Raw genomic sequence first — 11,784 nt, 5'->3', positions numbered from 1 at the left:
ATATTGTTTTAACCGATTCAAATGAGTGGATAAATATCAAGTGATGAATAGTTCTGAGATATTGTGTAAAAAAAATTATAAAGGATGATGAAAATCCTTAAAACCTATAAAACTTATATAGTTTATATACCTACTTTATCTTTTAGAATTAAGGTTTTGACTAAATTATTAAAAAACACAATTTCTATGAGGATATAGAAAGAAAAAATGTTTTAGGAAAAAAAAATTGGAAAATAATTTTTATTTGTTTTAAAGTAATGAATAATTACAATGGAATAATGAATTTTAACACTGTTTATGTTAAATTGAAAAAAATTATTTACAATTTAGAATCAATAATAAAAATGTCATAATTTCTAAATCAAATTATCTGCAAATTCACTTGTTCAATAGGAATTTATTAACTTGGAGAATATTACTTTAGTCACTTGGAGATTTTAAATCAACTTCCATTGTCCCCATTACAAAAACGTAAAGAAAGGCTAATTTCCAAAAAATAATTTAGTATTGATTCAGTTCACCTTCAGTAAAAATTTTAAACTACTGATACAAGTAGGTTAAAACTGTCTGAGTGGTTTAACTTACATATATCAATTGGATCAATAAAAGAAAATAGATGGCAATCAACTGAAGACAGATTTTATTCATTACAGAAAAAAAGCATGGACAGAGAATGAATAATATCAGAAGGATCACAAAATATGTTCTGATCATTGTTTTGATGAAGGCGTTTGTATGAAACCAGTATTTTAAAAATCAAAGCAGTTTTGTACAGTTTAAATGCAACTGAAAGAACTTCCTGGGCCATTGTATTCACAAAAGAAGAAAAAAGAAATCTTTTAGCATATGAAAGAGCAGTTGAACTTGGATATGTATCATATAATTGGGAACTTCTAAAGAGAACTTGACAGAAAAAAAATAAACTTAATGAACAAAGAGAAAGCACAATCATTTACAAGTAGAATATATGATATAATATATTCTCAAGATATTGTATCAAAGCTGATAATCTATGCAATTCCTCTCAAAATTCAAATTCTACCCCTAAAACATGATTCTTATTAATGCTTAAACCACAGTCTGAAAATTGGAAGGAAAAAACTGTAAACAGTATCTTTCACTTTTGTTTCCAATATCATTTTAAATTTAAAAAATCTTTCTTTTTTATTTAGTTAAATTACTTTTAAAAAAATCGTCTACCTCATTATTATTCATTGTAACTAAAATGAATTTAAATCATGTATGTTAAATGTATGATGTGTTATTCTTTATTTTTTTTATTAATTTTTTAAAAATTTTATGAAATAAAAAACATTATATGATTCCCTCCCTTTCTCTCTTTTATCTTTATACTTTTTCTGCCTCTTTATAACATTAGCATATAAGATCATACAGTTTTTTTTTATATGAATACAGTTAATTGAAAAATAAATAACCATTGTGGATATTTATCCTTAAAATTAGATACCTGAATGCCATCACTAATCAACTTGCACTAAAAGAAAATTTTACTTTTGAAGAAAAATAATTATTTTGCGAATAAAAGAAACCTTGGTTAATGCTTCAGAAGAAAATTCCATAATTTCCAAATGTATTTTTTGAAGTTTTAAATACTAAATCTGAATGATAAAATGGTATTTTAACAAAATTTCGAATATGGCTGTGTTAATTTACCTAAGCATTTTTATTGAACGAATAAAATATCTTGAAGGGTATGAGAAATTCTGTTGTTTCAAGATGTCAGAAGGAATTGTTTACCACGTTCGTAGATTTTTCAGCTACTACTGAAAACATAATATTCCATTTTTTTTTTCAAAGATATTGTTATCAAATAATATTATTGCTGTCATACTTTTTTTTTTTGTAATCACTATATTGCATACAAACAAACGCGTAATGTTGAGTGACAGAAAAAACAAGTTTAAATTAATGACAAAAGAATAAATTCATCTTTACTTGATTAGTTAAATTTTGATAGTCTTGGGAATGAAATGAATTGTATTACAATAATAAAAAATATTGTAGAAATACATTCTAAAATATTTTTTTAGTTTATTTATATTAAAAAGACAATTGTATGATAATGAAATTAATATCAATAAAAGGATTTTGATATTAAGTTTGGAAAATGGTGTTAGTATTATTTTTGTACAATAATATATTTGGGAATTATAAGAGGAAAACATCAACATTTTGTTTAGTTAAAATTATAAATGGAAATTTTGATGCTTTGCATCAAAGCACAGGCTTTCATCTTTTAAAGCATGTTTGATAGATTTTCAGTTTCTGGAGTCGACAGTGTGTCTTATAATTCATGTTAAAGTATAGATAATTATATGAACAACTATATATTTCTTCAGTAAGATTGAAATTACAATTGCATATCTGTATATTGACCTAATGTTATTCTTTGATTTGATATCCACCGGAATGCAGCATCTTGTAAAATTTTTATTCATCTACTATTCTATTTAAAAGTGAAGGGTTTTTTTTATCAATTAATTTTAATAAACATTATTTTGATATTTTTTTCTTTAGCATTTTAATCATCAAAATAAAATTGCTTAAATGTGGTTTCTCAAAGAAAGCTTATTTGCAGAAAAGTATTTATTAGACAGCGCAGTAACCGATGCTTTTATGAGCATAAAGAAAGAAAAATAGATACGTATGACAGTTCTGTAATTGATTTTTCCACTTCCATCTACGGGCAACGGCAACGTCGTGATGTTTCGGAGTTCCGCGATGTGACAAAGTGGTCACGAGCACCTCCACATCATAATTTGGAATAGATACTTTAATTTGTTAGTTTAGGGAAAAGTTAAATTTAATTGAACTAGTTTGGACGAGCGCAATAAAGCTCTAACGTCATGAAATTTGGTATTTAATTCATATTATTATTATTTTTGATACAATTAATTAATTTAAAAATAATATTTATATTATTTATGGGGTAAAATAGAACTTTAGTGGAATTACGTTGCACGTGCCTTAACTATTGGGGCTTTTTTGGAACTAAACTTTCTGAAGGAAAAATTTCAAGGAATTTCACGCGTGTAGCTCATCGTAGCTATCTGAGGCCAAAACAAATAATTTTGATAAATTTAATCCACCAGATTGGTAACAGAGTTAATTAATTCTCAGTTTTTTAACTGAGGGGAAATTTACATAGACATTGTCTATTGCAGCTCTAGGTCTTTTCCTAGAGCTGGGTACTGCAGGATCATAAGCAGGTAGATTAAGTAACTTGTTACGAATCTGGGGCAGTTTTTCGAAGAAATTTATTGATGTTCTTCTAATAAATTCCGAAACAGGTTCAATTTTGAGATCGTCATGTAAGATCTTTCTCCTGATATACCAGGGGGCGTTAACAATCTTCATCAGGTGCCTATTTTGAAAAACTTGCAACCTCTTAATGTTTGTGGCTGATGTCGCCCCTCATATTTGGGAGCCGTACATCAGTATTGGTCTTAAAATAGCTTTGTAGAGCAGAAGCTTGAGCCTAATCGATAGCTTACTCCTAGGAGAAATTAAGCTGTTGAGTTTAACACTCGTTCTAGTAGCTTTGGTGAGGGCTGCTTTAATATGACTATTAAAGCTTAATTTTGCGTCTAAAATTAACCCTAAGTATTTGTATTCATTTACAAAGGGGACGGGTACTTCCATCTACTTATCTATCTCTGCTGCTTTTGAAAAGCTACCCCAATTTGCTTACAGCAACTAAACCACCGGGTGGTGGTAAGCAGATGCGCACTTATCTAGTATCGTATGTGCTAAAGTTGTAGGATTAACGGAATTTAATTTCTCTAAAAAGAGAAAACTTGGTAAATATTTAGAAAAGCTGTAGGGAATGTATATTTCTCATTCTTATAATGTGAGTGATTGATGGATAATGATTCTTTTTTATGGAATAATCAACATTTTTCCCGCGCGAAACTTGATAATTACATTTGAACCCATGCCTGGAGATGGGAAAATTCAGTGAACTCATGATCTAATTTCTTTCAAACAAATACCTTCATTTTATAAAGGCAAATGAATAAATTTTTATTGAATTAAAAAAAGACAAATTAAGGGATAATTAAAAAGACGGTTATTTGTTTACACAAATGATATAACAAAGTATTTGACATTCGCATTGGTCTGTGAATATCCATTTTGAACGAATGATTTTTAAGTAAAGTTGATTAAACTGAATCTATTTTTCCCTTGTAGCATATAAATATTACAAACACTTGATAAAGAATATTGGAATTATTATTACGATTTATTTCTTATTTAATACTTTTTTTATCGATGTATTTTAGTCAGTTTTTGAGTTCGCTGTTTTGAGCTGCATTTTAATATAGTTGATGTTTTGATAGCAAGAATGGATAAAACCATTTTTTATAAAACCATGTCGAATGAGTTTTATTTCAATATATAGTATGTATAAATATATATATATATAGAGAGAGAGATGAATTAAAATTCGAGTTGTAAATTTTGATAAATTGCCTAAAAGTACACATTTTTATCCTCTAAATCACGTTTGCTAAATGTTAAGCTTTGGGGCGGCAGTCTGTCTTGTAACTCATGTTAACATATAGATAAACACATTAATAATTATATTCTTCTTCAGTAAGACTGAAATTACGAACGGGTATCAGCATCTTACTCTAACGTTATTCTGTTGATTTAATATTCATTAAAAAGGACCGAGAAGAGCTATTTGGAATGCAGCATATAGCAAAATTTTTATTATTTTTATTAATCTGCTTAATGATGAAGATTTTTAACCAAAAAATTTTAATAACATGAGTTTTATATTTTCCCCTTTCTTGTTTGGTATTGTATTCATCAAAGAAAGAAATCGCTTAAAAGTAGCTTCTCAAATAAAGGCAATCGTTTGCAAAAATAAATTCAAGTTTAAATATCGATTTTTATTTATTCTTTTATTATTTTTTTTATTGGGCTCAATTTTTCATGCGGTTGATATGTATAATTTTTCTGAAAAGGATGTTGCATTATTTACAAAAATTTTAACATGATTAAATTTATAGATTAGATGTTGTCTCTGAATTAAGTTAGAACATTTATAAGGCAAAAATATATTCGAGATTTCTGAAGGCTAGACCATTCGACCGAAAGTTGGTTCGTAATTTGAATAATAAATGTTCACTAAGAAAAGTTTTTGAAATTGCAAATAGGTTTTTTTTCTTTAAAAATTTATTGACGTTTTAACCCTTTGTCTCAATAACTTCGGAGCGTATTGTTGCATAGAAGTCATTCTTATGCCATTTTAAAATTCAAAATATTAATTATTCAGTGATATCAATTTTATTTCTGTGCAATTTCTTTTCATATTTTAATTAAATATTTGAAAATATTTTAAAGAATATTTTATAATAATACTTTCTAGTACCTTTGTTACAGGGTTCGTCTTAGAAAACGCGAGGCCCAATCTAAAACTATTTTCTATAATACTTATTTCTAGACAATTTTTACCAGTTATATAAAATAACTTTTGTAAAAAAAACCACTTTTTAAAATATATACTAATTAGTGAATTAAAAGTAGATTTTTAAAAATTTTTAATTGATTTTTTAAAATTTTTAAATGATTGTTACTATTCCCCTTTGGCAACTAGCTGGTTTGCCTAGAATTAACATTTGCTTTTCAATTAAATATTTTATGTAACTTGCTCTCTTAATAGATTCTCAAGCAAAATGTTTTTAAGCTTCAAATTTTTATAAACATATCACCGATACTATTATAGAAGCCTTTCCTTATTCTGTTCGTTCTTCGATGCCTTTCTCTAATTTTCTATGAGCTCCCGTAAAATGTGAGCTTGAAATTGAAGCCGAAATTGATAAAACTTCAATAAATACATTTTTTAAAAACCAAACACGTCTTTAAAAAAATATATGAGTTCAGAATTAATATCTAATTTGTATTACAGAATATTTACATATTTTATGAATTAAATAAAAACATAATTCAATAATATTTTCTTTGGCCTCGTAATAAAATTTTATTTTTAATTTTGCTTTCTAAAGGATTTAAATGACGTAATATTTTATTTTATTTCAATTAAAAAAGTACTTCTGTAAACGATTATGAAGTCTAAATTTTATACGATCCTTCAGACCTAGGAATCCTATTCAGTAAAATAATCTTTGCCATTTAACGTTTCCATCTTTGCGGCAAATCTGACCGAGTTATAAAGCCTTGAATATCTTTATTTTAGGACAATCAAAAATGTAATTATTTTAGATTGATCAATCTTGGGGAAACTCAGGGTACTGATTTTGTATTTTCGAGGCAGTCAATGGAGTTCCGCGTTTTTATAAAACAGTGACATTCAAATTGTCATAATTCACTCAGTTTTGGTCACAAAAGGGCGAACTTTTTTTTTTTATATAATATAACAAAATATATATAGAAAAATTATTAAAAGCATGTCTCATATTTATGTCAACTCAACATGGGAAAATAAACCAAACCTTCATATCTTGGTCATATCAGTGGGAAAAGGCTAAGATTAGGTATTAGGAGCAACAATGTAAATGGTTTCAGTTTCTCTTCAGTAATAAAATACAATGTTGTAAAATAAACTTAAAAACCTTTAAAAAAATTAAAAAATTATATGGCAAAAAATTTTTATCATTAAAAAGATAATGTTTTGAATTTTAAGATTCTGTACAAATTGTTTCTCTGCTATAATATTTTCAGAAATTATTGCAAAAACACCGAAATTTCACAAATTTTAATTAACTGAAAATTCAAAAAATCACACCGAAATTTCAAATTTCCGCACTGAATATAAGTGCAAAATTTGGTTGTTATAGATCAAAAGATTTGCCCTGTACAGTACCAATAAAAACACACACAAATTTATCTTTATAATTAGTGTAGATTATATGCATTATGTAATTTAAAAATAAATTGTTTTTTTTTCTCATATTCAGTACCGGATGACACTACTCATATGAAATTAAAAATTAAGTAAATTGACAAGTTCATTTCTAGCAAAATTATGTATAGTCATAGAGAATACAAACGTGTAGTGCAATTTTGAACTCTGTCACTTGAGAGAGTGAATAAAAATTCCATTACAAAACTTCATCTTTACAAACATGAAATGCATTATTACTAATAATAAAGCGTATTATTAGTAGAGCGATCTCTACTAATAATAAAGATGAATATGTGTTTGTGCGTCTGTATATCTGGGTGTTGACGCTCTATTAATCAAACCGTAAGACATATAGCTATCAAACTTAGTGCGCACGTACTATGTTAGACGGATGAAATGTGCACTTCGGAGCAATATTTTAAAAATTTCATTTAGAATTTTAATTAATTAAAAATTAAGCAAGTTCTTGATGTTTTTTTTCCTCGATAACTTTCGAAAATATTACAGTATAAATGTTATTTTTATATATTCAGAATTTTTCTTTCAATGATTGTAATTTTTTGCAGTATAAATGTTATTTTTATATATTCAGAATTTTTTTTCAATGATTGTAATTTTTTGCAGTATAAATATTTTTTTCATATTTAATCAATTTTTTAAAAATATATTAAGCACATTTTCCAGCAAAAATCTTAAGAATTCTGAGCAAATATTAAGCGTATCAAGAATAATAATACAAAAGCATAAGAATTCTTGATGAACACCAAAGTTATTATTAAATTTGCAAAAAAATGTTCAGTTTTCGTTTTACTGTGCGAATTATTATTCTGTCCTTTACAAAAGTTATTACTGGTAAAGCTGATTTCAGGAAAGTAAGCAATATAATTATCTAATTCAGCAAATAAATAAATTAAATTTAAAAAAAAAATCTGAAAATTTTACATTTAAAATATTTTTGATATGAATATGCTCTAGATTAGAAATTAGATTGTATTGATAATAGACTAAAAATATCAAAGTGCATCCGTGATGGTTAGTGGCGTTGACAGAAAATAAGGGAAATGCATAGTAAAATGAACAGAATCATAGAAGTCTTCTATTATAATATTTATTATAGACTATCTATCAAAATTTGATGCTAATAAATAATTTGCTGAAGAAGCTATTAAGACCCAGTTACGTAAATTATTTAATTCAAAATTTTAGCTGCCATTAACTTTGGCTAGCCAATTAGTCGGTTACTAGTATTAAATAAAATGTTGCTATAGATATAACTCAGCAATAGAATGGAAATCACAAATAGAAATTAACGCTAAATAGAAAATGATTAAAACGTGTTTTTTACACTGATAAATAAACCAAGCATACTCGTAAATTTATATATACTTTAATACATATGCTTTAATTTTTAATTTATGAATGCACATAAGTTAGCCAACAAATGAACAAAAATTTGTATATTATCTGTAATAAGTAAATAGGTCACTATACTATTTTTTTCAGTGACTTAACAAAGTTTTATAAAAATTCTTTATTTGGTGCAAAAAGAAAATTGAAATGCAAGAACATTGTCAGAAATAAATAATTTTTAGGACTTACATAAAAAATAATTGAAAATTCATAGATCATTATTGCCATTTATTATTAGGGAGCAATTTTTCTTGCTTTTATTTCCTTTTGTGAACGTTTTACATAAATCCGAAATCAGGCTGATTTCAGATCCAATCGATATAACTGCCGAACAATTTAAGCGTTCTTGCTCAATTAAAGATCGTAAGTATGTTTTATAATTAATGATTTAATGATCGTAATTAATTTCAAGTTGGAAAACTTTCTTTCTACAAATGCTACAGAAACTGAAATTGTCAAGAGAATCCGTAGATGAATATATAAATTTGAAACGCATCTTAGACAAAAATCTGGTAATAATGATGAAAAAAAAAAAAAAAGTCGATACAAAATTAGTATTAACATTGAAAACGGCTTTGAGCTTTTCTTTCCAACAATAAAATATATATTGTTGCAAAATACGTTTAAAATGTTTAAAAAAATTTATTAAATATTGTAAGAAAAATTGTATGATAAACAAATTTGGTATCGTTAAAAGGATATATATTTTTTTAATTTTATCATGCTATAAAAACTATTTTTCTACTGTAAATTTTTAAAAAGTTATCCCTAATAAAGACCAATATTTCACTTAATTTTTAATTAATTAAATGTTTTTAAAAATCGCTCTGAAAAGCACATTTTTACCTACCAAACTAAATATTTGCCAATTTTGATTGATGCATGTCAAAAAGGCTGGTTTGCAAAGTCAGCACATGTACAGACAGTCGGAAGCTTTTTCCTTATGTTTAATTATCAAAATTTAGTTAAAATACCAATACATTTTCTCACTAAACATTCTTGACAGCAGGCTTATATGTTTTTAGCAAAGACTAATTACTCCCTAGCCACTTTTTTCAATGAACTAAGAATGATTTATTGGACGTTTGACTCGTACGGAAATATCCGGTCCCAATACCCTTCTCGTGCCCCTTTTTTTCCCCCTACTAAAGCTACAAAGTAGCTACAGATTTTATATTACGAACATACAATATCCTTCGTAAAAAGACTACTAGGATTCTTTTATGTTTGTTAAGATCCATGTCAAGGCGGAAGAAAAATTAACCTTGTATGAAGGAAATATGAAAGAGACCTTATGAACGTCGCCCAGTTGGAAGCAATCGACTACAGCCCGATCCTACTTCATTCTTGATCTTATACTAAAGAATGTGTTTGATGTTGTCCATATTAAACACCATTTTTATTTACTTTATTGTTGTTGTAATTAAGGGAAAAGAATAATATAAAGATAGATTAAAATGAAACCTAAAATATTATTATATTACGATATTTCGAATTAAAGGTTCGAATCCCCTTAATATTTATTTTTTGTATAATTACTGTGATAAATTTGAAAAGAGAATATAAGTAGAAAATATAAGGATCTTTTTGATCTGCCTTCAAAGGCATTTTGTTCCTTCATCTGTTTTTTCCTAGCAGATAACGAATAATCAAGATCAATTACATGATGTCATTCATACCGGATAAGATTAATGGATTAACCATTGGAAGGAGTAATAGGATTTAATTGAACAAAATTAAAACACAATGCCTGAAAATTTGCCATTGCAGGATATCCCCTTTCCGAAAACTAAGAGAACTGCTCCACTTCGGCTCCTTCATGGTTTTTTTCTATCATTTTTCCTGATAGGTTTTTCCAATATCCTTCTATTGATAGTGTTTGAAACAGTCATAATAATAGTTTTTATGCAAATTTAATTTAACTTTTTTTATTTTTTAAGATTTGAAGTCTGATTGGAAGAATTTACTTAATAAAATCATCTATCATAAATCCCATTATGGGTTTGAAGGGGTTTATACATTTCAGCTTATTTTCATCAAATGATCTATAAGCAAGTTCATTACATTTTGAGAGAAAAAATGTAGATTATTCAAAAAATAGTAGTTGATTAGAAAATATATTAGAAATTTATAGAACAAATAAATGTCCATACTACAAATTCAACATTAATATAACAATATAGGCACATACCCGGCAGCTGAACATAAATGCTAAATCGAGAATCAGTCAATAAATATTAAGTTTGGATTTTAAGAGGAGTCGGTGCATAACTAAGCAGGTATTCCATGTATGACATGGCTAGAGCCCAAGAAGAAACAAGAACTCGAATGTTAGCTAACTATTTAATATATAAACACCGCGTTCCCCAATGATATACACTGTTTTGTTTCACATTGAAAACACATTTACATTATAAGGATGATTTTTGTTAGACTTTGATTAGATTAGATACTTTGGAAACGAAATCGAAATAATTAGGGATGTACCAGCTGCTTTCGGTGACCAGCTGGTCTGTCCATCATACAATTAGCATTGCTTTAATTATGTAAATTAATTATAAAGTATTTGCAATGAATTTAATTTTTGTTAAATTAATGCATGAATTGCAAGAAAATAACGAGTTATATATAGATGTAATTTATTTAAAAAAAAAATGTTTTTTTAGCTTTTTATGAGAATTACTGTTTAAGCAAACTATAATATATAAATAATTAACATAACCTTCGAAAAGAATTACCTTACAAATTATTATATTATTATTATCTTATTTAAATAATCAACTGTATTGGAAGAAAAAAAAAAGATGATGCTCCATTTATACCTAATTTTTAATTTTTATGCTAACCTAACATAAATGAAATGAAATAAATAATAGAAATGAAAATAATAAAGCAGATTTGAATCGTCATCCCAAACATTATAGGAAGCCAAGGTTGTAGATTTTAATTGTGTAGTTTTATATTATCTTTAAAAAATTAAAATGACAATAATATGTACATAAAATTGTATTTGATATTACTGCAATGTGCTCATATAGAAGTATACTTTACTAAACCAATGAAAAATATTTTTAAAAGTATTTTGAAAAATACTAAGATCAAAGAAGAAAAATATTGAATGGAATTAAAAAAAAGATAACTGAAACACTAATTTTTTTAAATTGAAAATGTTTTTGGTCAGCGATATATTTCGAGGTTATTAAAGAGAATGCTGGAATTTTGTTAATTTTTTATTAAAACGTTAATTTAATTTTTGAAACACTATTTCTTAATATTGCTATCCAAGAAATAGCTAAATTTGTAAGCACAAAGTCCAACAATCAGCCCCGAAAGACGCAATTTATGCCATCCTATAAATTTTTTTATATTAAAAGTATGAATAATTTTATCTTATATTTTTTTTAACAAAGGAAAATCGTTCAGCTTTGATTGAACAGCGAAAATGATTTATCTTTCATTTACGATATCGTTGAAAATCA

The sequence above is a fragment of the Argiope bruennichi genome, chromosome 7 (assembly GCF_947563725.1).
Source record: "Argiope bruennichi chromosome 7, qqArgBrue1.1, whole genome shotgun sequence".
NCBI lineage: Eukaryota > Metazoa > Arthropoda > Arachnida > Araneae > Araneidae > Argiope > Argiope bruennichi.
Note: the sequence above shows the minus strand (reverse complement) of the source record.